Raw genomic sequence first — 24,292 nt, forward strand, 5'->3', positions numbered from 1 at the left:
AGACAAGTAACCTTAAGACATTGTTGAATGTATTGGACACTTAGGTGGTTTTGAGATTCGGTTATGAATTAACTTAATAGTATTGCAAACCTGTTACCCATTAAAAATCATTGTTAACAAAAATTTTTAAAATTAGAATTAAAATAGTTTATTTTAAAAAAATGATAATGTAAGACCAAAGAACATCTTGCATGCAGTCAATTTTGGTTGGATCATCAGCACCACATGGTTCCTGCAGTATGTCCAGATATAGTTCTGAAAGCCTCCAGCACCACAGAGTCTAAAACTAGAGTTCACCAGGCTCTGTAAGCAACACATCCTCAGCCTTCATATTGATCAGCTGAGAATTATGTGGATGGCATCTAGACCTCCTGAGCACTGTGTGGAAGCAGTCTTCTTCCCCATCCCGACACATACACAAAAGATAATCAAATAGGGCAGAAGGACAGGGATCAGAGTCAAAGTACCTTGTCATATACCTTGCATAGCTGAGACTCTTAGTTTGAGCCTTTGTTTAAACATGTCTTACACTTCCCCCAACACCATCTAGCTGTGATCCCAGTGGGTCCTTACACCTTGAGAATCAACAATATTGCATCACCAAACCTAAGCATTAAACATCACTTCTATAGGCATCTGCCAAGTACCCTCAGTGGTAGCCCTCCAGCTACTGAGTGCAGCTGGGGACACATCCTCAGGAAAGAATAGAGTCAGGCATCAAAGCAATAGTACAGAAAGTAGAGCATTTGCATGCATGATTCCAGCCTCAGCATTCCATATGGTCTCCTGAGCAAGCCAGAAATGATCCCTGGAGCAACCCCTACACACTACTGAATATGTACAAAAGAAAATTTAAATAAAAGAGAAAGAGCAAAGATTCGTAATGTGGGGAGTCAGAATAAGACTATTTAATATTGGTAGTTTTCTCCAATTCTAGAAATTTTTCCCATTGCAATCGCCACAGCTCTATTACTGCAAAAAAAATTAGTATGCAATCTTAAAAAACAGATATGTAAGTCACTTGCATTACAAGTAGCTGACCCAGGATTTAGACTAAATAAAAATAACTATATATTTAAAGCAAAAGATAAATATACTTTGAAAAACCAAAAGTATTTATACTGTGAAGTAGAAAAATCTAGCTACTTGTTCCTAATTGAATCAAATTCAAAATTAAATACATAGGACAAAATAGGGCTTTAGAGAAAGAATTACAGTAATATGCAGTCAGATTTTAATTTTTTCTAAAATTTTTCAATTTTCTGTTTATGTAAAACATTGATTTGGCATAATCTAAAAGACTTTCATTCTAGTTTGTAAATGCCCTGGAAACCAGGGTTAGAAAAAAACAAAAGTAGAAACATCTTTAGTAAACTTCCTGGATCATTTAATGGCTTGTACATATTAAGTCGCCCAGTTGTTTGAAAGTGAAGAGATTCATGGAGGTCGGTTTTGGAAGACTGATGGCAGTCATCCCTTAACCCTTTCTGAGCACTTGTACATTTCTGCATTACTACACTGGAGAGCTTTCTCGAAAGAAGCATGTGGATCTTACCTCATCTTCACACAACACTAGCTGCAATAGGCTGTCATACTTTATAGACAGACTGTGTAATGACATTATTTATACATTTGAGTAAATTTTTTCAAAACAGCTTATTCACTCAACCCTTTTCCGTCAATGAAGGAGAGCAGTTCCTTTGTAAAGTATATTTCATAAGATTTCAAAGATAAAAGGAATAATTTCTTTCTATCTCTGCCTCCAGAATATTTTAAGGAAGTGTTTATATCTTCTTGCAAAAGTCAGACCTCTGGGCATTTTGTGACTAGTTATGTGACTGTCATCATGTTTGCAAAATATACTCTGAATTCGAATTACATTTTGGCACCTGACTACAAGTTTCAGTTCAGAAATTTTACTGATTTATATGTCTATGATACATGCAATATATATCAAAATAGTTAAGTGAAAACATGACTGGAAATAACTGATGAGACATAATCAGAGAAATGGTTACAGATTTCTTCAGAGGAAATATTCTTCCAAGTGTTCCTCTATTTATAAGTTTGCATTTCTAGAGTCGATTGTTAAAGATGGAGTATTATATTTCTCCCCAAAGGAGAATTGGTTACTTGCTTAACTTTAATGTAAACAATGGTCACAAAGTACCTTATATTTTTCTCTCCCTCACATATACTTCTGATGCTGAGGAATTATAAAGAGAAAAAGTCCTAACCACATGCCATGGATGCTTTCTCCAGAGAAGAGTGATGATGGGTTAGCTAAAGCTTTGATTCTACAGATGTGGGAGCAGAAGGAACAATCCAGAAAGGCGACAATCTGTGAGATAAAACAAAAGTCATTTCCCAAAAATGTCTAATGACCCTTTATGAGATTCTGATGAGTTTCATCCCCTGAAGATTTATTTTCTCTTCCCTTCTTTGAGGCACTCCCTAGTTATTAATTTTGGCTAGAAATATTGGTTCTGAAACATTCATAAAGCCAGTTCCCAAAGATATGCCAGCTAAGAGTCTAGAAGCTCCAGATAAGGGTAGTATAAGCACTTGTTCAAACCTTTACTAGACTGTAAGCTGCTAGAGAATTAACACCATATTTTTACCATAAAATTTCACATTAAAGTGTTAAGTACCATCTACAAGTATCATGCACTTCACTTCAAGTAGATGGTTAACTAATAATTTGCCTAAAATTAAATGATTAAAGAAAACATACCCTTTGCCAATGTTACCTATAATTTTCTGTGTAATCATCTCCCCTTTTAGCATCAAAGTGCTACCTGGGGTGGCACATTCAAAACTTGTTACTGGCAGGTTTTGTAACTAAATTAATTAATTGTTGGATCCTCTATGACCATATGGCTGCCAGCCATATTCTATTGAAGTGCTTTGCCTATAAAATGGAGTGGAGGGGCACGCACAATATTTCTATTCCCAGACGGGAAACAAAGGAAAATGTTAAAGAAACAAAACAAGAGTTTAGACAGAGAAGTCTATCTAACCTGTTGACTTATGGGTCATACCAATCTAAAGGAGGTATCTAAGCTTGCATCAGCCAGGTTGCTAAATGTTTAGCTACATGGTAAAATGTTAGTTAACTGTTAAATTTTCAGTTAAATGTTCACTAATTTGTTCATGTTCAATGTTAACTGATTCTTCCTCCACATCTCTTACAGACGGTACCCATCAGAATGCCAGTATTCCTTGTCATTGTCTAGCAGCAAATATAAGGCAACCGTATCTTTATAAATAAATGAGCTTAAAAATTATTAGAAAACAGTTTTTATATGAGAACAAAATGATAACCCAGAACCAGAATCCTCTGTGTATTTTCACGGAAATTATTCAAATTGGGATAGCAGATTTATTTATATTGAATAATCTGCACAAAAATAATGATAAAGATTTTCCCCAAATGAAGGTCAGGGAGCATAATGAAAATTTTTGCACAAAGAGCCTCATCATTACAAAGAGTTGGAAAATCATCTATAACCTTCACCCAGTCTTCCTCTGTTCCCATTGTTCCAGATTGTTTTATTTATCTTTGGAGTTGCAAAAACATTGTCACTGACTATGGTTTAATACTAAATAACATCAATATACTGGCCGTTGACTTGAATAAATGGGTAAAAAGCAACAACAACAAAAAAGACAGCGTCAGATTAAAAGCATCAGGTGTTAAAAATAGAAGCTTAGTTCATAAGCAATGGTCATATTAGAATAGTTTGGTTTAAAGAACAGCCCTAACCAAGAGGTCTCAGGAACATTGAGTGGAAAAAAAAAGAGATCAGATCTAAATACACAAGCCAAAGTCAATGAGATGTGAAGGAGGAAGTTCTGACAGTGAAGCTTATTCCCAAGAGCAGGTCTTCTCCTTCCCACCTCACCACCAAGAGATTGTGCCAATTTCTTTGTTCCAGAATGAGAGAAGGAAGGGACAGAGCAAAGCCAACCCACCCCCAAAGGCACAAAAATACACTGGAATAATAACATCTGTATTCTTATGTTCTTTGCAGCACTACCCAGAATTGCCAGATCTGGAAACAACCCAAGCATGACTTAGTAAAGAACTATGGCACATACCCAAAATGGAATATTTCTTGGTCATATAAAAAGCTAAAATCATGTAATTTGTTGCTACTAGGTGGATCTGAAAAGTCTCATATTGACTGAAGTTAGCAAGAAGAAAGAGACTGACAGAATTATCTCTCTTGTATGTGGGATATAAAAATACTGAAACATAATCATGGAATAGCAAATGCCTCAAGACAACAGAAACAAAGATTATGAGAACTGGTCTCCAGTAGGAAGCTTGCTGCTTAGAGGCTGTAGCATAGGACAAGAACAGAACTACAATAATGGCTTGGGGAAGTGCTGAGATGAGGGGAACAGAGGACATTGAAAGATAGCAGAGTGTTAAGCCTGAAACTCTATCAGCAACAGCACTGTGTCAAAAATTTAATATTAAAATAAAATAGCTTTTAATTCACATTGAGGCAGGTGGGTACATGTGGAAAAAAATGGGGAAAATGAGGGACATTAGTGGAGGGAAGTGGACACTGGTGAAAAGAATGGAATTGGTGTTGAACCATCACATTCTTGAAACCCTATCATGAATAACTTGTAATTCATGGTGATGTACTTTTTAAAAAGTATAATGTGACTACACATTATACCACAAAGAAAACAGCAACAACAGAAACGGCAGCATAGAGAGAACAGTTATGTAATCAGACTTCTACAACAAAGGTCCACAATAACCCCTTAGAGTACGCATACAGGAACACAAGTATAGAACACCAAGGGAAATCACGGACTGCAATGGCAACATACCATAACATTACCTTTTAATGCCTTTATCTTACTATACTTTAAATAACCTCTCAGCTTTTCTGTCCACAGGTGCCCTTGGATACAAAGGGCGAACAAACTAAGGTGGCAACTCGTGATACCACACGGGATACCATACCTTGCTTGCACTACGAGATGGCCACAAGAAAACTCTTTAACATACACTTTATCTCTAGGTAATACCTTCATTTAGGAATTGAAGCACGAGACCAGTCAGACCACTGAAGCAGTACCTGAGACGTACAGACTTAAACTACAGGCTCTATTCTTCGAACACATTCAATCAAACCAGCATTCCCTTGCCATTTTCTCCTCTCTTCTCACTACTTTTTTTTTCTATTCTGCGCATTACTTTTTTCCCTTTCTCTCCCCCTTTTCTCTCGAAGTTATTTTCTCTTTTCTCTCCCTTCAAACCCTTCCCATATACCTTCCCCTTTCCCCCCTCCGGAAATCCAACTATCCCTTCACCCCTCAATCCCATCCAGATCTCCCACCATATTAAAACTCTTCACCCCCAGTCCTTATTCTATTAGGCATCAAGATCGACCCCCTACCCAACGAACCAGTACCCAGCTCCCAGGCGAGAGGACACCCAGATAAACCCACACCTCGTCTCCTGAAAGAAAAGACAGCCAACCCCCCTGTGGACTCACACTGCGAGGCCCTCCCTGCCATCTCCCCCTAACGCGGACTACTCCTTGAAACCGGGCCTAGATCCAAAAGTTTCCCCAATGCAAGAACTCTTCCAAGACCTCCCTGCCACAAATTTTTACCAATCTGAAGAAGGGCAGGGGGTGGGTTAGGAAGATGCCTGGGAACCCACACACCACAAGAAAAACTCAAAAGACAATGGGGAAAACTGTACTTCCAACATAGGCATAAGACCTGTAATACACCACCTCTTAACCTGCCCTCCCCCAAATGTAAGGTAATCTTTTGCACCACTTTGGCCCCTTAAAAATTTTGCTAACTCACTTTATTTCTTTTTTTTTAAATTTATTTATTTATCTTTTTTGAATGTTCATCCTACATATATATATTTGTGAGCACATACATTTTTAATTCCCCCCCCTTTTCTTTTTCTTTTTTTTTCTTTTTTCTCTCTTCGTTTGTTGATACGTGACCTGTGTCTGTTACCCCATCAGTCCACCCACGAATACACAGACATTATAATGTAACACCACTTCCCTCTGCAAAGGCACACTAAGTAAAGGGGAAATATTACATATAAAAAAAAAAGAGCTCTTATCTACTAGAGATAGGAACTCATAGTTGTTTAAAATATAGGGATATCTCCTGCCTTGAAAATATGTCATGTGGAATCAAATTAGACCTCAGGTGATTAGATACCATTCATCCAGCCTTGAACCCTTGATCCCCGACATAGAAACGGCACAGCTCTTCACAACAACTCCAGGAAACAAACTCCATCCGGGACGGCCTTAATACGATGAGACCAACAACAAGGCCCAGCTCTAACATGATATCCTGACAACGAGGAAAATGCGAACAGCTTGACCTTAGAGCAGATTAGCCTACCTTATCAACTAACGACAAGACAAAAACAGAAGTCTCGCCACCCTTTGGTAGGTCCAAAAACCAAGATTGGGATTTACAGATGACTGGCTGCTAGATCCACGACCAGACTGTATACATCTCGGGCCCAATAAAAAAGCCCTAGTTTAGGGTTTGAACTATGACCTGCACAATAATCATGATCCCCAGTCCCAAAGGTGCGGCAGAGACAATAGTAACGGAATGGGGCTTTTTGGAAGCACAAAGTAAGACGCTATCCTAGGCGCCACCCTAGGTTCAGTGCAAAGACCAAGATCACCAACCACAGAAGATGGACTAAAATGACACTGAGGTAACAGAACCTCTAGAACCACAAAGACTGACTTCATCATAAGTCCCACCCCAGGATCTGTGCAGATACTGAGACCTCTAAACACAGAGCAGAAGTCCTCCACACACCAAAAAAAAAAAAAAAAAAAAAAAAAAAAAAAAAAAAAAAACAACGAGAAAGTAAAGGATCCTGAGCAAAGTCTAGAGTTGATCCCATGACAGTATGCTCCAAGGACGGAGAAACCCCATATCTCTTAGGCCAAGTGAATTCTTTTTCGAATGACCCCAATATTTACTGTGCCAGGGCAGAAGGGAAAAAACAAAAATACAAAAAGCGCAAAACCTTGGTTACTTTTTATATAAATATATATATTACCTTCATTTATTATTGCTATCACTATTTTTGATTTACCAATCTATTTTGGTCGAATTCTCTGGGTGTAATTATTGAAAGTGTAGCCCCCAATTATACTTTTTTTTTTTCTCTTCCTCTCTTCTCTTTCGTTATGTGCTATGCCATGTTTCTCAATTCAAGACCATGGCGTGATTTTTGTTTGTCTGTTTTTGTTTTTGTTTTTTTTCCTATTTGTTTGTTTGTTTGTTTTGTTGGCTCTGTGTGGTGCTTATCGATATAGCTGGAGCCCTCACTGGATATTTGACACTTCTTTTGGTACTAGTGGAGTGTTTCACCTTCTTTTTCTCCATCTCCCAAATTGATGATGAGAGCCTTTAGAGGGACTCCGCCCAATTTTGGGGTATTAAACTCTTATCCCAGTTTATTACTTTTCTCTCCTTCAAACAAAACCATGCAACTTGAACTAGCTAGTCCTGACTCCAGTTAGAGGGGGAAATAAGGGAGGCATCAAGACCAAACAGGTGCAAGTCTACTAAGTAGTGGGTTAGATACAGAGGAGACCACATATTCTACCTGCCCTGGGGTGAGGGAAAAGGAAAAGGGAGGTAGGACAGAAACGGGGGTGTAGGGAGGACAATTTGGCGATGGGAATCCCCCTGATTTTATGTAAATATGTACCTAAAATATTATTGTCAACAATATGTAAGCCACTATGATCAAAATAAAAATTTATATTAAAAAAATTATCTAATAAAATAGTTATGCTGCAATAGAAAAATAATGAAAAATATAAATATACATATGGAGAGAGTAAAAGAGAGAAACAGAGAGAAATAGAGTTTCATCCACCAGGAGGAAATTTCAGCACGGGACTACAAAACACCTCCACCAACTTGCAGCCTATTCTCTTTATAAACACTGGCCTAATTTTATTATCCTGGTTCAGCATATCTTCTTCTTGATTATAACTATTCAAAGTTTTTTCTATTCATTCTTGTAGTTTTATTAACTTCTGAATTATATGATAATAACCTCCCCTACCTCTCTTCAAGGCACAACCACATTTGGTCAAAAACAGAAGCCAGAAAATTGAGACACTAGGTGTCAAAACCATGATGATTTTGTCCATCAGAGTAAACCTTTAGCCAGAATTCCCTATTAGTGCAATTCTGTCTATAAGCATGCTGTAATGGAATCTCTGGAAGGAATGATAAATGAAAGGGTTAAACAATATAATTTCTTGACATAAATATGCAGCTATTAACTCTACTATGTGCCCCAGAAGAACATACTTAGCTGGTCAGAAAGATGACATTTATGTCAAATGTGTGAACTGGCTCTTTCATATATTAGGTGTCATTTCATTTTAAGTCTTGGCATCCATGCTAATGTCAAAAGCTGTATTTTGATCATGGTCTAAATGTCTGGACTTGGTTAATATATTATAATAAAGGTAATAAAGTCAGAAAGTGAGAAACACACTCCTAGCAGTAAAACCGCAAGAAAGATGTTTCCAAGGAAAATAACAAAGTGTGTGATAGCAATGAAGAGTCATAAATAACAACACTAACTACAGATACATTTTTCCAGAGAAGACAGAAGCCAACGAAAGTAACCAGACAGATTTAGTTAGGAAGGGATAAGTCTAAGAAATCTTCACTGAGCACCAAACTAGTCCCTGCCAAACTAAAGACTGCTTAGGCCCTCTCAGTTTGACATATGACACATTTTAGTGCAGTATTATAAATTACAATAAAAAAACACCAAATGTACAGTGCTGTGATATGAGTGATAAATTAGAGAAACAGGAACATGAGCGACTATTTGAGACTATGGGAATTCAAGCATTTCAAGGCAAGAATTAAAGCAGATAACCTTTCATTAACCTCAGAAATTTTACTGTTCTCCAAGTTGGAGCCACCTAAGAAATTCCAATTAACTCTAGTGTTTAGGAAGTGAAGTATCTGTGGTCTGGTTTGTTTGTTTGTTTGTAGGGATCAGAGTAAACTTGCAAATCCCCCACTTCCCAAACTACATCCCCAAGACAGCTTCAAATAAATAGAGTCCTTTGCTGATTAGAAAAGTGCTTATTTACAGTAGTAATGGTAATTTTTCCTTAAGCTAATTTTTCTTACAGCAATTTCACTCTTTGTCCTAGATTCTGCAGTAATGTAAACGTTCTGCAATGCCCTCATCTGAAACACTTCAATAGAACTTATTTATTCTTTCCATTTAAAATTCCCAAATTGCGCTCCATCCCCTAGCTATCTTTGAAGAGAAATTTATGTATTTTTAAGTCCAATTCAGGCATCCCCCAACCTCAAGGGGAGATTGTAAACAATCAGAGCAGATAGGGCTCATTGAAGTATTTCACTCTGACAGCCCCTCCGCCACCACCACCACCCTAATTCTTATGGCCATCCTGTAACACTCCACAGTACCAATAAACCTTATTCTGTTCTCACCAAGCCCATTACAAAAGGCTCTGAATACCAATGTGTGACTCTGTTTAAAGAGTTTATAACCTCCCCTAGTTTCAATGATAAAAAATCATCTAAATTCTACCTAGCATAGATTCTGAAATAGCTGTGTGGCCTGACAGCGTTATTCTAAAAATAGTTAGGTGTCCAAACTAATTTATAATGTTTTCAAATAAAGAAAAACCAAAAGACTTTGCTTTTGGTTTAATTAAAAATAATGCTTTTGTAAGATTATCTGGTCCAACATTGATGGAAATGGTTTGGCACTGAATAGAAGGAAAAAATAACGTCTGCCTCCAATCTTCCTAGGGTTCTCTTCCAGAAGCTTCTGACAGAAGTCAAGTCTTTGGTTTGCCTTCCAACTTTCAAGTAAGTTACTTCCTATTCAGTTTCACTGGGAAATTCCCCCAAAAGAAGGGGTTTATGCTTCCCTGTTTCTCCCTATCCCCCACTGCCCCAAATCCTGCATAGCAAATAAAATGCCAAGATAATATCTCCATAGTCCAAATGAAAATAAGTATTATGGCAATTATCTGGGTCATTTGGGGGAAACCAATGTGTTAGTGGTGCTATGGGAAACATTGTTTTCTTTTACTTAAATTACATACAGGGTTGCCTCAATTACTTGACCACTTCACCATATTATTTTCTTCTGAGTGACTGCATAGTTATTCTAAGGCCAGAAATATGCTCTCTTGAAAAACCGTCTTAATGTCTTTTTACCTACATGCCATTTATGAACTTAAAAAAAATCTTGGCCAGTTAAATACCTTAAACCAACATACATACATGCATTTGTTTGCTATAGACATTTGAGCTTTTCTATAAAGATCATAACCCTCATCATTCTCCCTAATGAGTTTGGAAGCAGTTTTCATATTGCCTCCTCAACTAGATTCTACACATTCATTAAGGGAAAAGATAGTCTTTCTATCTGAATTCCTAGTTAAGAACCAGAGCTCTCCCTAGCACAATATTCTTCAGATTAGAGTTAGTGTTTACAGAATTAAAATTGTAAGCCAGAGAAATTTTCAGTATGAAATACTATGTTGGATTAAAATCTACATAGCAAATTTATATAATTAATTGACTCAGGATTCTTGTTTGACAGTCTCATTCCCATTGTACTTTTTCAAAAAGCTGATCACACTTTAGATTATTTTATTGATTAAATTTACAGTATTGCAGTCCAGTTGCTGTATGCCACCACCACCCAAGTGCCCATGATATTTCACTCCTGTCCCTATGTCATGTCTGGCCAGATTGTTCCTCCCAACCCTCCCTTTACTGTCTGCTACTAATACTTGTATTCCAATGGTAGGGTTTGTCTTTTTTTTTTTGGTGGGGGGTCACACCCGGTGACTCTCAGCAGTTATTCCTGGTTATTTGCTTGAAAATCACTCCTGGCTCAAGGGACCATATGGGACTCTGGGGATCTAACTCAGGTCTGTCCTGGGTCAGCAACGTGCAAGGCAAACACCCTACCGCTGTTCAATCACTCGGGCCCCCAGGGCTTGTCATTTTTATTGTTAGCATCTATTCGATTGTTTTATCTCTCTCAGTTCTATAAATCTGGTGTTTTTTCTTATCCATCTGACTTCTTTCACTTAACATATACCATCATTCACCTTGCAATAAACTGCATGGTTTTCTTTTCTTATAGCTGAAGTATGTACTGACAGTAAGCACAATTGTATGTAGACATTTTCTGACTGGTGGAGGTAGCAACATGTCTTCTACACAATAATCAACAAGGGTGGATTTTCTAGAAGAAGGGTTCAGAGAAAGAGTGTCATGGCTCCTGGTCTCTGGGAGACCTATAAACATAAGTCTGCTCACAATTAAAACAACTAGAAAATACCAAGTGCCAGAATGTCTGCAGGTACCTCTACACTTAAAAAAGTGGTTCAGAAAACGAAAAAGAAAATTGTGTACTGACTAAGCATGGTGGACTAGCTCAAAATAGAGAAGAAATGTCAGCCTTTTAAAGATTTAGTCTCTATATTGAAACATAGCTTCACCACAGATTGCAGTTCTTAGCATACTCTTCGTGAGAGTGTGAAAAAGTTGTCCCACAGAATTCACTAGGAATCATAGTCTCAATCCATTATGGCTTTTCAAAACTTGAAAGTTGGTTTTCAACTTTCAGCATAGCCTGCTCTTTTCTCCATGCCAGAGGATCACATTTTCCTAGAGAACACATTCTTCTAATCTACCATTTCTGGGTAGCTCTGCACCTTCTTAAGTCAATGGGTTTTATTGCTTTCTCTGTGCAGCCTTAGAAAAAAAAATTCTAAATGGGATCAGAGAATGACAGTGAAGTTTGTAAGGAAATTAATCACCTTACATGCTGACTCTGGCCTGAGCACAGAGCCAGAAATAAGGCCTAAGTAATTCCTGGTGTGACCCCCCAAAACTAACGAAGAAATTTTCCTCCAGACTTTTAGATGAACTCCACTTATCCACTCATAAACACTCCTGGTGTTCATGAATTATATAAATCCTACTCTTTTTTTTCCATTTTTATGTAATTTGATTTTTCAATTTCTTACATTTACCTAACAGGTTTTCTTGTGATTTTTTAATTTTTATTTTTACATTATTTTATTTTTTATTTAAACAACTTTATTACATACATAATTGTATTTGGGTTTCAGTCATGTAAAGAACACACCCATCACCAGTGCAACATTCCCATCACCAATGTCCCAAATATCCCTCTGCCCCACCCAACCCCCACCTGTACTCTAGACAGGCTTTCTATTTCCCTCGTACATTCTCATTATTAGGATAGTTCAAAACATAGTTATTTCTCTAACTAAACTCATCCCTGTTTGTGGTGAGCTTCATGAGGTGAGCTGTAATTTTCAGCTCTTTTCTCTTTTGTGTCTGAAAGTTATTATTGCAAGAATGTCTTTCATTTTTCTTAAAACCCATAGATGAGTGAGATCATTCTGCGTCTCTCTCTCTCTAACTTATTTCACTCAGCATAATAGATTCCATGTACATCCATGTATAGGAAAATTTCATGACTTCATCTCTCCTGATAGCTGCATAATATTCCATTGTGTATATATACCACAGTTTCTTTAGCCATTCATCTGTTGAAGGGCATCTTGATTGTTTCCAGAGTCTTGCTATGGTAAATAGTGCTGCAATGAATATAGGTGTAAGGAAGGGATTTTTGTATTTTATTTTTGTGTTCCCAGGATATATTCCTAGGAGTGGTATAGCTGGGTCATATGGGAGCTCAATTTCCAGTTTTTGGAGGAATCTCTATATTGCTTTCCATAAAGGTTGAACTAGACGGCATTCCCACCAGCAGTGGATAAGAGTTCTTTTCTCTCCACATCCCCGCCAACACTGCTTGTTCTCATTCTTTGTGATATGTGCCAATCTCTGTGGTGTGAGGTGGTTCCTCATAGTTGTTTTGATTTGCATCTCCCTGATGATTAGTGATGTGGAGCATTTTTTCATGTGTCTTTTGGCCATATGTATTTCTTCTTTGTCAAAGTGTCTGTCCATTTAATTCTCCCCATTTTTTGATGGTATTAGATGTTTTTTTCTTGTAAAGTTCTGTCAGTGCCTTGTATATTTTGGAGATTAGCTCATTATCTGATACGTATTGGGTGAATAGTTTCTCCCACTCAGTGGGGGGCTCTTGTATCCTGGGCACTATTTCTTTTGAGGTGCGGAAGCTTCTCAGTTTAATGTATTCCCATCTGTTGATCTCTGCTTCCACTTGTTTGGAAAGTGCAGTTTCCTCCTTGAAGATGCGTTTAGTCTCAATGTCATGGAGTGTTTTACCAACGTGTTGTTCTATATACCTTATGGTATCGGGTCTGGTATCGAGGTCTTTAATCCATTTGGATTTTACCTTCATACATGATGTTAACTGCGGGTCTATGTTCGTTTTTTTGCAAGTGGCTAGCCAGTTATACCAACACCACTTGTTGAAGAGGCTTTCTTTGCTCCACTTAGGATTTCTTGCTCTGTCAAAAATTAGGTAATTGTATGTCTGGGGGACAATGTCTGAGAACTCAAGCCTATTCCACTGATCTGAGAGTCTGTCTTTATTCCAATATCATGCTGTTTTGATAACTATTGCTTTGTAGTACAGTTTAAAGTTGGGGAAAGTAATTCCTCCCATATTCTTTTTCCCAATGATTGCTTTAGCTATTCTAGGGTGTTTATTGTTCCAAATGAATTTCAAAAGTGCCTGATCACTTCTTTGAAGAATGCCATGGTTATCTTTAGAGGGATTGCATTAAATCTGTACAATGCTTTGGGGAGTATTGCCATTTTAATGATGTTAATCCTGCCAATCCATGAGCAGGGTATGTGCTTCCATTTCTGCGTGTCCTCTTATTTCTTGGAGCAGGGCTTTATAGTTTTCTTTGTATAGGTCCTTCACGTCTTTGGTCAAGTTGACTCCAAGATATTTGAGTTTGTGTGGCACTATTGTGAATGGGATTGCCTTCCTGACTTCCATCTCTTCCCTATCATTATTGGTATATAAAAAGGCCATTGATTTCTGTAGGTTGATTTTGTAGCCTGCCACCTTGCTATATGAATCTATTGTTTCTAGAAGCTTTTTGGTATAGTCTTTAGGGTTTTCTAAGTAGAGTATTATGATGTCTGCAAAAAATGAGAGCTTGAATTCTTCCTTTCCTATCTGGATTTTTTGATCTTTTTCTTGCCTGATTACATATATCTTAGATATTAGTCCCTTATCTGATGGGTATTGGGTGAATAGTTTCTTCCATTCTGTGGGTGGCCTTTGTATCCTTGCCTCTGCCTGTGTCATGGGTAGGCTTTTTACTTCACTCTCTCTATGAAAGTGGTAGTTGGAATTGGTCACTGTGGACAAGAACTGAATGTTGATTTGACTCCTTATGAATAGTTTTGACCAGGGAAGCCATCCACGAAACATCCAGGCTGGTCTATAACATCACCTGGAAGCAATCCTCTACCACAGAAGACCTACACTGCTCAGACTTCGACCTGCTCAAAAGAGACTTCCCTTAACACTGAGAAGACTTAACAACAACAACGACCTGCTTACAGGACAGGGCTCCCTGCGTTGCCCTTTGATTGTGAGGTGAAAGGAGAGGATGCTCCACATCCTGACTTCAATGTAAGATATGCAGATTCCAGGATCTTTAATACAGAAACATGATACCAACAACAGAGACTGTGTGAAAAATAAAAGTGTGTTGGCACTACAGACAATGTATTGGATTGGACGATCTAACTTGCCTGGAGCCTAGACTTGGTCTTGTACCAGGAAACTTCAGGGGTCTGGTCTCTTTGTACTTAGGCCAAGGTTATTTCTTTCCATGTTCCTCATATTTTGGTGGGCCTATGCAAACAACAATTGCCACTCTAACACCACTTTTACTGTGCTCCTTTGACTCTAATCCTTAAAAAGAACTCACTTAAAATTTGAGGTTAACTTAAGCTAATATGTATGTATATGGAAATGTAAGAAAATACTATGCCTGTAATGTTTAAGGAGTTACATAAGTTTTATGGCTTTAGATTGCCTTGTGTACTGTTAAGAAATATTATAATGTGTTACAATCTGGGTACTTGAGGGACAAAGTAATTGTACATGGATTCTGTCTTATTTATCTTAATGTTCTTTGGCTGAAATTTCAAAGTTAAGATATCAGCAAGGGGACTTCTGAGAATTATGTTATGGGTGATTGTCCTTCCACTGTAACTTTACCTTGTCCTCTTTCTTTGCACCCTTGTTCTCATAATAAATAAATAAAAAAAATTCAACATAAAAAAAGAATAGTTTTTATTTTTTCTGTTTTGTTTAAACTCTTCTTCCCAGCACTAAAAACCCTATGAAAATAGGATTAGGGACTTCGGGGAAAACTCCTATCTCTGTCTGCCTGAAACTGTGCTTCTGAACTTCCGAAGGTTTCCTCAGGGGCCTAGGGAGCACACCCCCCAAAACACTGCATTCTGAAGCTGGTGAGTGCCTGCATTGTGGGGCCGCGGAATCGCTTTGCCCTGCCCTGCCTTTGTTTACTCTGAGGACTTCGGGGAAAACTCCTATCTCTGTCTACCTGAAACTGTGCTTCTGAACTTCCGAAGGTTTCCTCAGGGGCCTAGGGAGCGCACCCCCAAAAACACTGCATTCTGAAGCTGGTGAGTGCCTGCATTGTGGGGCCGCGGAATCGCTTTGCCCTGCCCTGCCTTTGTTTACTCTGAGGACTTCGGGGAAAACTCCTATCTCTGTCTGCCTGAAACTGTGCTTCTGAACTTCCGAAGGTTTCCTCAGGGGCCTAGGGAGTGCACCCCTAAAAAACTGCATTTTGAAGCTGGTGAGCAGCTGCATTCTGGGGCTGCGGGATCGCTCTACCTTGCCCTGCCTTTGTTCACTCTGAGGACTTGCAACTAGAGGCAACAGAAGCGCTCAGCCGCTTCGCTTCCCTTTGCAGCCGCGAACTCTTCCTAATCAATGAACCCCACCACAACACGCAGGAAAAACCACACTACAAGCGTGACAATGGGGAAAACTCGCAGGCAAACACCATCCATAGAGAATGAAGACGAAAGCTCGGTTGATCTAATAAATTACAACCACCTGATTAACCTTTCAGATAAGGAGTTTAGAGTAGAAATATGGAATATGTTTGTAGACCTCAAAAAGAGCATAGATCGATCTGAAGAGAACACAAAAACAGAAATCAGAAAACTCCAAACTGAAATAACAGATCTGAAAAATACGGTTGCTCAACTGAAAACCACAATGGATAGCCTCGCCAACAGGGTATCAGCAGCTGAGGAGAGAATCGGAGTACTGGAAGATGAGATGCAGAAAAGCTCAACACAACAGAAGAAATTGGAAAAGAACATTAAGACAAACGAACAGGCAATGGAAAATGTACTCAAGGCATGCGAAGAGATGAAAATAGAAGTCTTTGATAAACTCAACAGAAACAACATAAGAATCATTGGAGTCCCAGAAACCCAGGAAGGAGATCTCCAAGAAGAATCAACTGTCAAAGACATCATCAAAGAGATACTCCCAGAGTTAAAGCCTACATGCAATCAAATACTGCATGCCCGAAGAATACCAGCTAAAAGAGACCCAAAGAAAAACACACCAAGACACATCCTCGTTACAATGACAAATCCCATAGATAGGGATAGAATACTGAAAGCAGCAAGATCAAAAAGGGAAATTACATTCAAAGGAGCATCCCTAAGACTTACAGCAGACATTTCACAAGAAACTCTCAAGGCCAGAAGACAGTGGTTGGATATTGTGACAAGATTGAATGAAATGAATGCCTCCCCAAGAATACTGCACCCAGCCCGACTCACATTCAGGTTTGGAGGAAGAATACACAGCTTCACGGATAAACAACAGCTCAGAAACTTCACAGAAGATAAACCAGCCTTAAAGGAAAAACTGACAGGTCTACTCTAAGACAAGAGAGACCAACAAACACAGCAAACTTATCTACAAAGATGACATTAAATCCTATGACAATCATCTCCCTCAATGTCAATGGACTAAATTCACCAATTAAAAGACACAGAGTGGCAAAATGGGTCAAAAAGATGAATCCAACCTTCTGCTGCCTACAAGAAACACATCTGAATAGTCAGAACAAACATAGACTCAAAATCAAAGGTTGGAAGAAAATTATCCAAGCAAACAACACCCTGAAAAAAGCTGGGGTGGCCATATTAATATCAGATGACACCAACTTTATACTCAGAAAAGTGGTAAGGGACAAAGATGGACACTATGTACTAATCAAGGGATATGTGCAACAGGAAGAAATCAGACTATTAAACATATATGCACCCAATGAGAGACCAGCAAATTATCTAATACAATTACTGACAAATCTGAAAGAAGAAATCAATAATAACACAATCATTGTGGGAGACTTCAACACAGCCCTATCAACACTTGATAGGTCAACCAGACTGAAACCCAACAAAAACATACTAGCCCTGAAAAGTGTTATGGAAGAAAGAGGACTAGTAGATATATACAGGACACTCCATCCCAAAAAACCTGGATACACATTCTTTTCCAATGTACATGGGTCATTCTCCAGAATAGACTACATGCTGACACATAAAACATACCTCCATAAAATCAAGAGGATAGAAATCTTGCAGGCTACCTTTGCTGACCACAAGGCTCTGAAATTAGATGTGAACTACAAAGCCACACAGAAGAAAAACTTTAACAATTGGAAATTAAACACCCTGCTACTGAACAACCAGTGGGTCCGAGATGAAATCAAAAAGGAAATCAAAACTTTCCTGGAAACAAATGATAATGAAGACACAAACTGCCAGAATCTATGGGACACAGCAAAAGCAGTCCTGAGAGGAAAATTTATAGCTCTACAAGCACACATCAGGAAGGAAGAAGGAGCATACCTGAATAACTTAATGGCGCAGCTTAAACAATTAGAAAATGACCAACAGAATGAACCAAAAATAGGGAGACAGAAGGAAATAATAAAGCTGAAAGCGGAACTCAATGAAGTGGAAAACCAAAAAGCAATCCGAAAGATCAACGAAAGCAGAAGCTGGTTCTTTGAAAAAATAAACAAGATTGATAGACCATTGGCAAAACTCACAAAGAAAGAGAGAGAGAGAAATCTGATAACCCGTATCAGAAATGAAAAGGGGGAGATCACAACAGAAATTGCAGAGATCCAAAGGATAATCAGAGGCTACTTTGAGAAACTTTATGCTACAAAACATGAGAACCTAGAAGAAATGGAAAAATTCTTGGACACTTATAACCTTCCACATTTAAGTAAGGAGGATGTAGCATATCTAAACACCCCCATCACTACTGAGGAAATTGAAACTGTAATCAAACATCTACCAAAAAAGAAAAGCCCAGGCCCAGATGGTTTTCCTAATGAATTTTTTCAAATCTTTCAAGAGGAGCTACTACCAATCCTAGCCAGACTCTTCCATGAAATTGAAAAAAAGGGAACTCTCCCAAACAGCTTTTATGAAGCCAACATTACCTTGATACCAAAACCAGACAGAGATGCTGCCAAAAAAGAAAATTACAGACCAATATCCCTGATGAATGCTGATGCAAAGATCTTCAACAAAATCCTGGCAAATAGGATCCAATACATCATCAAGAAGATCATACACTACGACCAAGTAGGCTTCATCCCAGGAATGCAAGGATGGTTTAACATCCGTAAATATATTAACATCATACACAACATCAACAACAAGAAAAATAAAAATCACATGATCATATCAATAGATGCAGAGAAAGCATTTGATAAGGTCCAACACCCATTCTTGATCAAAACTCTCAGCAAGATGGGAATGGAAGGAACCTTTCTCAATCTAGTTGAAGCCATCTACCACAAGCCAATGGCAAATATTATCCTCAATGGAGAAAAACTAAAAGCCTTTCCTCTAAATTCGGGTACAAGACAAGGCTGTCCTCTCTCACCACTCCTCTTCAATATAGTACTGGAAGTTCTTGCTATAGCGATCAGGCAAGAAAAAGATATCAAGGGAATTCAGATAGGAAAGGAAGAAGTCAAACTCTCATTGTTTGCAGATGATATGATACTCTACTTAGAAAACCCTAAAGACTCCACCAAAAAGCTTCTAGAAATAATAGATTCATATAGCAAGGTGGCAGGCTACAAAATCAACCTACAGAAATCAATGGCCTTTTTATACACCAATAATAATAGGGAGGAGATGGAAGTCAGGAAAGCAATCCCATTCACAATAGTGCCACACAAACTCAAATATCTTGGAGTCAACTTGACCAAAGACGTGAAGGACCTATACAAAGAAAACTATAAAGCCCTGCTCCAAGAAATAAGAGAGGACACACGGAAATGGAAACACTTACCCTGCTCATGGCTTGGCAGGATTAACATCATTAAAATGGCAATACTCCCCAAAGCATTATACAGATTTAATGCGATCCCCTTAAAAATACCCATGACATTCTTCAAAGAAGTGGATCAAACACTTATGAAGTTCATCTGGAACAATAAACATCCTCGAATAGCTAAAGCACTCCTAGGGAAAAGGAAAATGGGAGGCATTACTTTCCCCAACTTTAAACTGTACTACAAAGCAATAGTTATTAAAACAGCATGGTATTGGAATAAAGACAGACCCTCAGATCAGTGGAATAGGCTTGAGTTCTCAGAGAACATTCCCCAGGCATACAATTACCTAATTTTTGACAAAGGAGCAAGAAATCCTAAGTGGAGCAGAGAAAATCTCTTCAACAAGTGGTGCTGGCAGAACTGGTTAGCGACTTGCAAAAAAGCGAACATAGACCCCCAGTTAACATCATGTACGAAGGTAAAATCCAAATGGATTAAAGACCTTGATATCAGACCAGATACCATAAGGTATATAGAACAACATGTCGGTAAAACACTCCATGACATTGAGACTAAAGGTATCTTCAAGGAGGAAACTGCACTTTCCAAACAAGTGGAAGCAGAGATTAACAGATGGGAATACATTAAACTGAAAAGCTTCTGCACCTCAAAAGAAATAGTGCCCAGGATACAAGAGTCACCCACTGAGTGGGAGAAACTATTCACCCAACATCCTTCAGATAAGGGGCTAATATCCAAAATATACAGGGCACTGACAGAACTTTACAAAAAAAAAAAACATCTAATCCCATCAAAAAATGGGGAAAAGAAATGAACAGACACTTTGATAAAAAAGAAATACAAATGGCCAAAAGACACATGAAAAAATGCTCCTCGTCACTAATCATCAGAGAGATGCAAATCAAAACAACGATGAGATACCACCTCACACCACAGAGATTGGCGCACATCACAAAGAATGAGAACAATCAGTGCTGGCGGGGATGTGGAGAGAAAGGAACTCTTATCCACTGCTGGTGGGAATGCCGTCTGGTACAGCCTCTATGGAAAGCGATATGGAGGTTTCTTCAAAAACTGGAAATTGAGCTCCCATTCGACCCAGCTATTCCACTCCTAGGGATATACCCTAGGAGCACAAGAATACAATACAAAAACCCCTTCCTCACACCTATATTTATTGCAGCACTATTCACAATAGCCAGGCTCTGGAAACAACCAAGATGCCCTTCAACAGACGAATGGCTAAAGAAATTGTGGTACATATACACAATGGAATATTATGCAGCCGTCAGGAGAGATGAAGTCATGAAATTTTCCTATACATGGATGTACATGGAATCTATCATGCTCAGTGAAATAAGTCAGAGGGAGAGAGAGAGAGACGCAGAATAGTCTCACTCATCTATGGGTCTTAAGAAAAATAAAAGTCATTTTTGTAACAATCCTCAGAGACAATTAGAGGAGAGCTGGAACACCAGCTCACTCCATGAAGCTCACCACAAGAGTGATGAGCACAGTTATAGAAATAACTACACTGAGAACTACCATAATCAAGTGAATGAATGAGGGAACTGGAAAGCCTGTCTGGAGTACAGGTGGGGGTGGGGTGGGATGGAGGGAGATTTGGGACTTTGGTGGCGGGAATGTTGCACTGGTGAAGAGGGGTGATCTTTATAGGACTGAAACCTTATCACAATCATTTATGTAATCAAGATATCCAAATAAAGAGAAAAAAAATAATCTTAAAAAAAAAAAAAGAAAATAGGATTAAACTAAACTAGTGGCAGGTTTAGACAAAGAGTTTGATTAGCATTAGACTGGAAGATTGTAAAATGGTACATTTATCATCTGAGAAAGAAAATGGGAAAGTGAGTTTTTAGGTAGGGCAGGTTACACTAGGTGATCAATAAGTTCACTGAAAGTTGATCCCCTGGTACACACGTTTGATATGATTGCATACACAAATTTTTTTTATTAAGTTTTGATCTTTTTAAGGTGAGATAAAGTTCTTAATCATCATTAACCAGATAAAATTTCTGGTTTCTGGTATTAAATTCTGTTGCTAATTTCTTTGGACTAACTGCAAACATATTTGTAGTGGATAGAAAGAAAATTTTCTGAATAACTTGTGGAGTTTATTTGAATCTTTAAGGGATAGATCTGGTTTCAACATCACCAACTTACAAACTTCAGAATCTATGGGCCTTTTGGGGGGATCTAATTTTTCTTTCTCTTTACCCTCTACTGCACCCTCTCCATCGTTTCCATGAGTGAATAGTACATTCTAGTCTCATCATCAGAAGTATCACATATTTAAAAATAGAAGCAAATAAATAAATACTCAGGTCTTTTGTGGGTACAGACAAATTCTGGGAGAAACAAGAGAACTCAATACACACAGAGGACAACAGAAATTTTATTTTATATGAGTAATGCTTCTTCCTGGAACCAGAGTTAGAACAGAAAATAAATTTGTTTGAAAAGAGGAGAGAACAGACATTATCTCTGTGAACGTACAAGGGAAAATGTGGAATAAAGATACAGGAGTTCTGTGGCCATGAGCACATGAGCATGAAAATCTATGAGCATATTCCCCAACACAAAGGTAATTCTAAACACCCAGAGACAACTCTGAGAAGAGAAATATCCTTAAATTTATTGAGATGAAGTTTTACTCACCCCATAATACATTTGTATTGCAGGAAAGTAAAACTATTCCTCAGCCAATCGTATTGTAGACCCAAGTCTGTGTAAACCAAATCTAGGCCACCAATGTGTTTACTGATTAAACTACAAATATATGTATATGTATATTTATAATATATCTTAATGCATCAATGATTACATTACTGTTATGTGCTTAGAAGAATGTTTCAAGCTGGTATGGTGTGTACAGAAATCATGTCTCAAAAAACTCAATGCATTTGACATCCTAAACATATTTACTAAAATGTTCCTAGATGAAAAACAGTTGAGAAATAAACTAAAAATTAAGAAAGCTTTCTGTAAGGTAGGTAATATCATTCCTCATGGTGCCCCAGAACAATAATGGGTGTAGGGGGCACTACTTTCTGTTTCATCACTATAAGAAGTTAATTTTCCAGGGTATGAGGGTAGGTTGAATGCTTTTTTTTCTTCAAAGAGGGGGAAGTTTAATTAAGTAAGTTTGAACTATAGAGCAGTGTTGCTCTTTTTTTTGGTTGGTTGGTTGGTTTGGGTTTTGATTTGTTGGTTTGGGTTTTGGATTTGGTTTTGGAATCATACCTGATTGTACTCTCACACAGGGGTCACTACTTGCTGGGCTAGGGGGACCATACTGTGTACCTACTATCAACTACAACTTGGCCACATGCAAAGGAAGTTTCTTACCCACTATATCATCTCCCCTAGAGCAGTGGTCTGCAACATGGCCCATAAACTGGTGTTCTTCCATAGGTATAGAAAGGCTAAGAATGTTGATAGGCTACTGATTATCTACCAGCCACGTATCGGTATGCAAAACAGGTGCAGATCTGCAGGTATAGAAATGTTGAAAACACCTGATCTACTACCTTGATTCTAACTGCTGGTCTATGCTTCAATAAGTAAAACGGCGGTGCAGTCTGCAGGTAGAAAAAGACTATAGAACATGGATATAGAGTGAAAATGCACAGAAAGCTGAACATAGCAGTGGCAGGAAGACTATCTAAGGCTTATAACATTTGCTTAAAAGATGATGATGAATTGAGAATTTCCAACTCTTTGCAGCATAAAGCTTGATGTAGATCAAAGTAGAGCTGCTCTATAGGAGGTAACAGAGGGTGCCACCCCTTACTCGTTTAGTTCAACGTTTCTGGGTAGAAAAGTTGGAGTCTTGGTTCAAACTGGGGAAAGTCACTGATTTGTGCCCATCCTCTTCCTTTTCTGTATGAAGAAATGAAGATCGGAGATAATTTCTCAAAGACATCACTTACACCCCCATGGTTTGAATCTTTGCTGTTCTCTCCCTGATTTCCAGCATCTATCTTGTTGTTCCTCCTATAAAAAGATTGGAATTTCTCCCTCTCTAGGCAAAGCATCAAAAATCCTGGGAGTTTTGGAAAGAGAAGAAACACAAGTCCTAGTCATCCTCAGCTACTTAAATGAAAGCAGGATTGGCAGGAAAACATATCAATGAAAAATGCCAAAACCCTGGCTTCAAATTAGGGTTGAGATTCCAAAAAACTCTCAACCTGCCTCTTAAGAGAATTGCTAGTGAAACCACATCCTATAGTTCTATCTGCCAGCCTTCTGAGGGCAGTAGTCTAAGTAATAAACTAGTAAAAGACTCTGCAAAGAAAAAGAGAAATAATATGAAAAGCAAAAAGCTTGTGTCTAAATAATCGGAAGTGGACCCATAGACACCTCAGCTGTTATATGGCCACTTGGGTGTTTGGGGATAAAAATATTTTAAGATCAAATTATTTCATGTTTTCAACATGCTTTCAACAACTAAATGTTTGTTTCCCAAATTGATTTTAGACTAGTGAAAAAATGTGAATAATGATAAGGTGCAGCATAGAGAAGGCAACAGCTCTTTGGCACAAGACTTTATACTCGTGGCCATTGATGCATATTTTTTAACATTTGTTCTCATTATTCTGTAAAGAATCTCTTCCCTTCTCCAGTACCAAGAATGAGACTCTAATACATGTTTCTCCCTTTATTGAGCTAAAATTGTTGTTAAAGTATAGTCACTATTTTAAATCAACCTCTCAGAAAACATTGTGAACAATGAATGCTTGACGTTCACAAAATCGCTTTCCAAAATCTTCACTACTGCTCCAATTGTGGAGTATGATTTGCTGGTAAAAGTAAATTTAGAA

This window comes from Suncus etruscus, chromosome 4 (genome assembly GCF_024139225.1).
Source record: "Suncus etruscus isolate mSunEtr1 chromosome 4, mSunEtr1.pri.cur, whole genome shotgun sequence".
NCBI lineage: Eukaryota > Metazoa > Chordata > Mammalia > Eulipotyphla > Soricidae > Suncus > Suncus etruscus.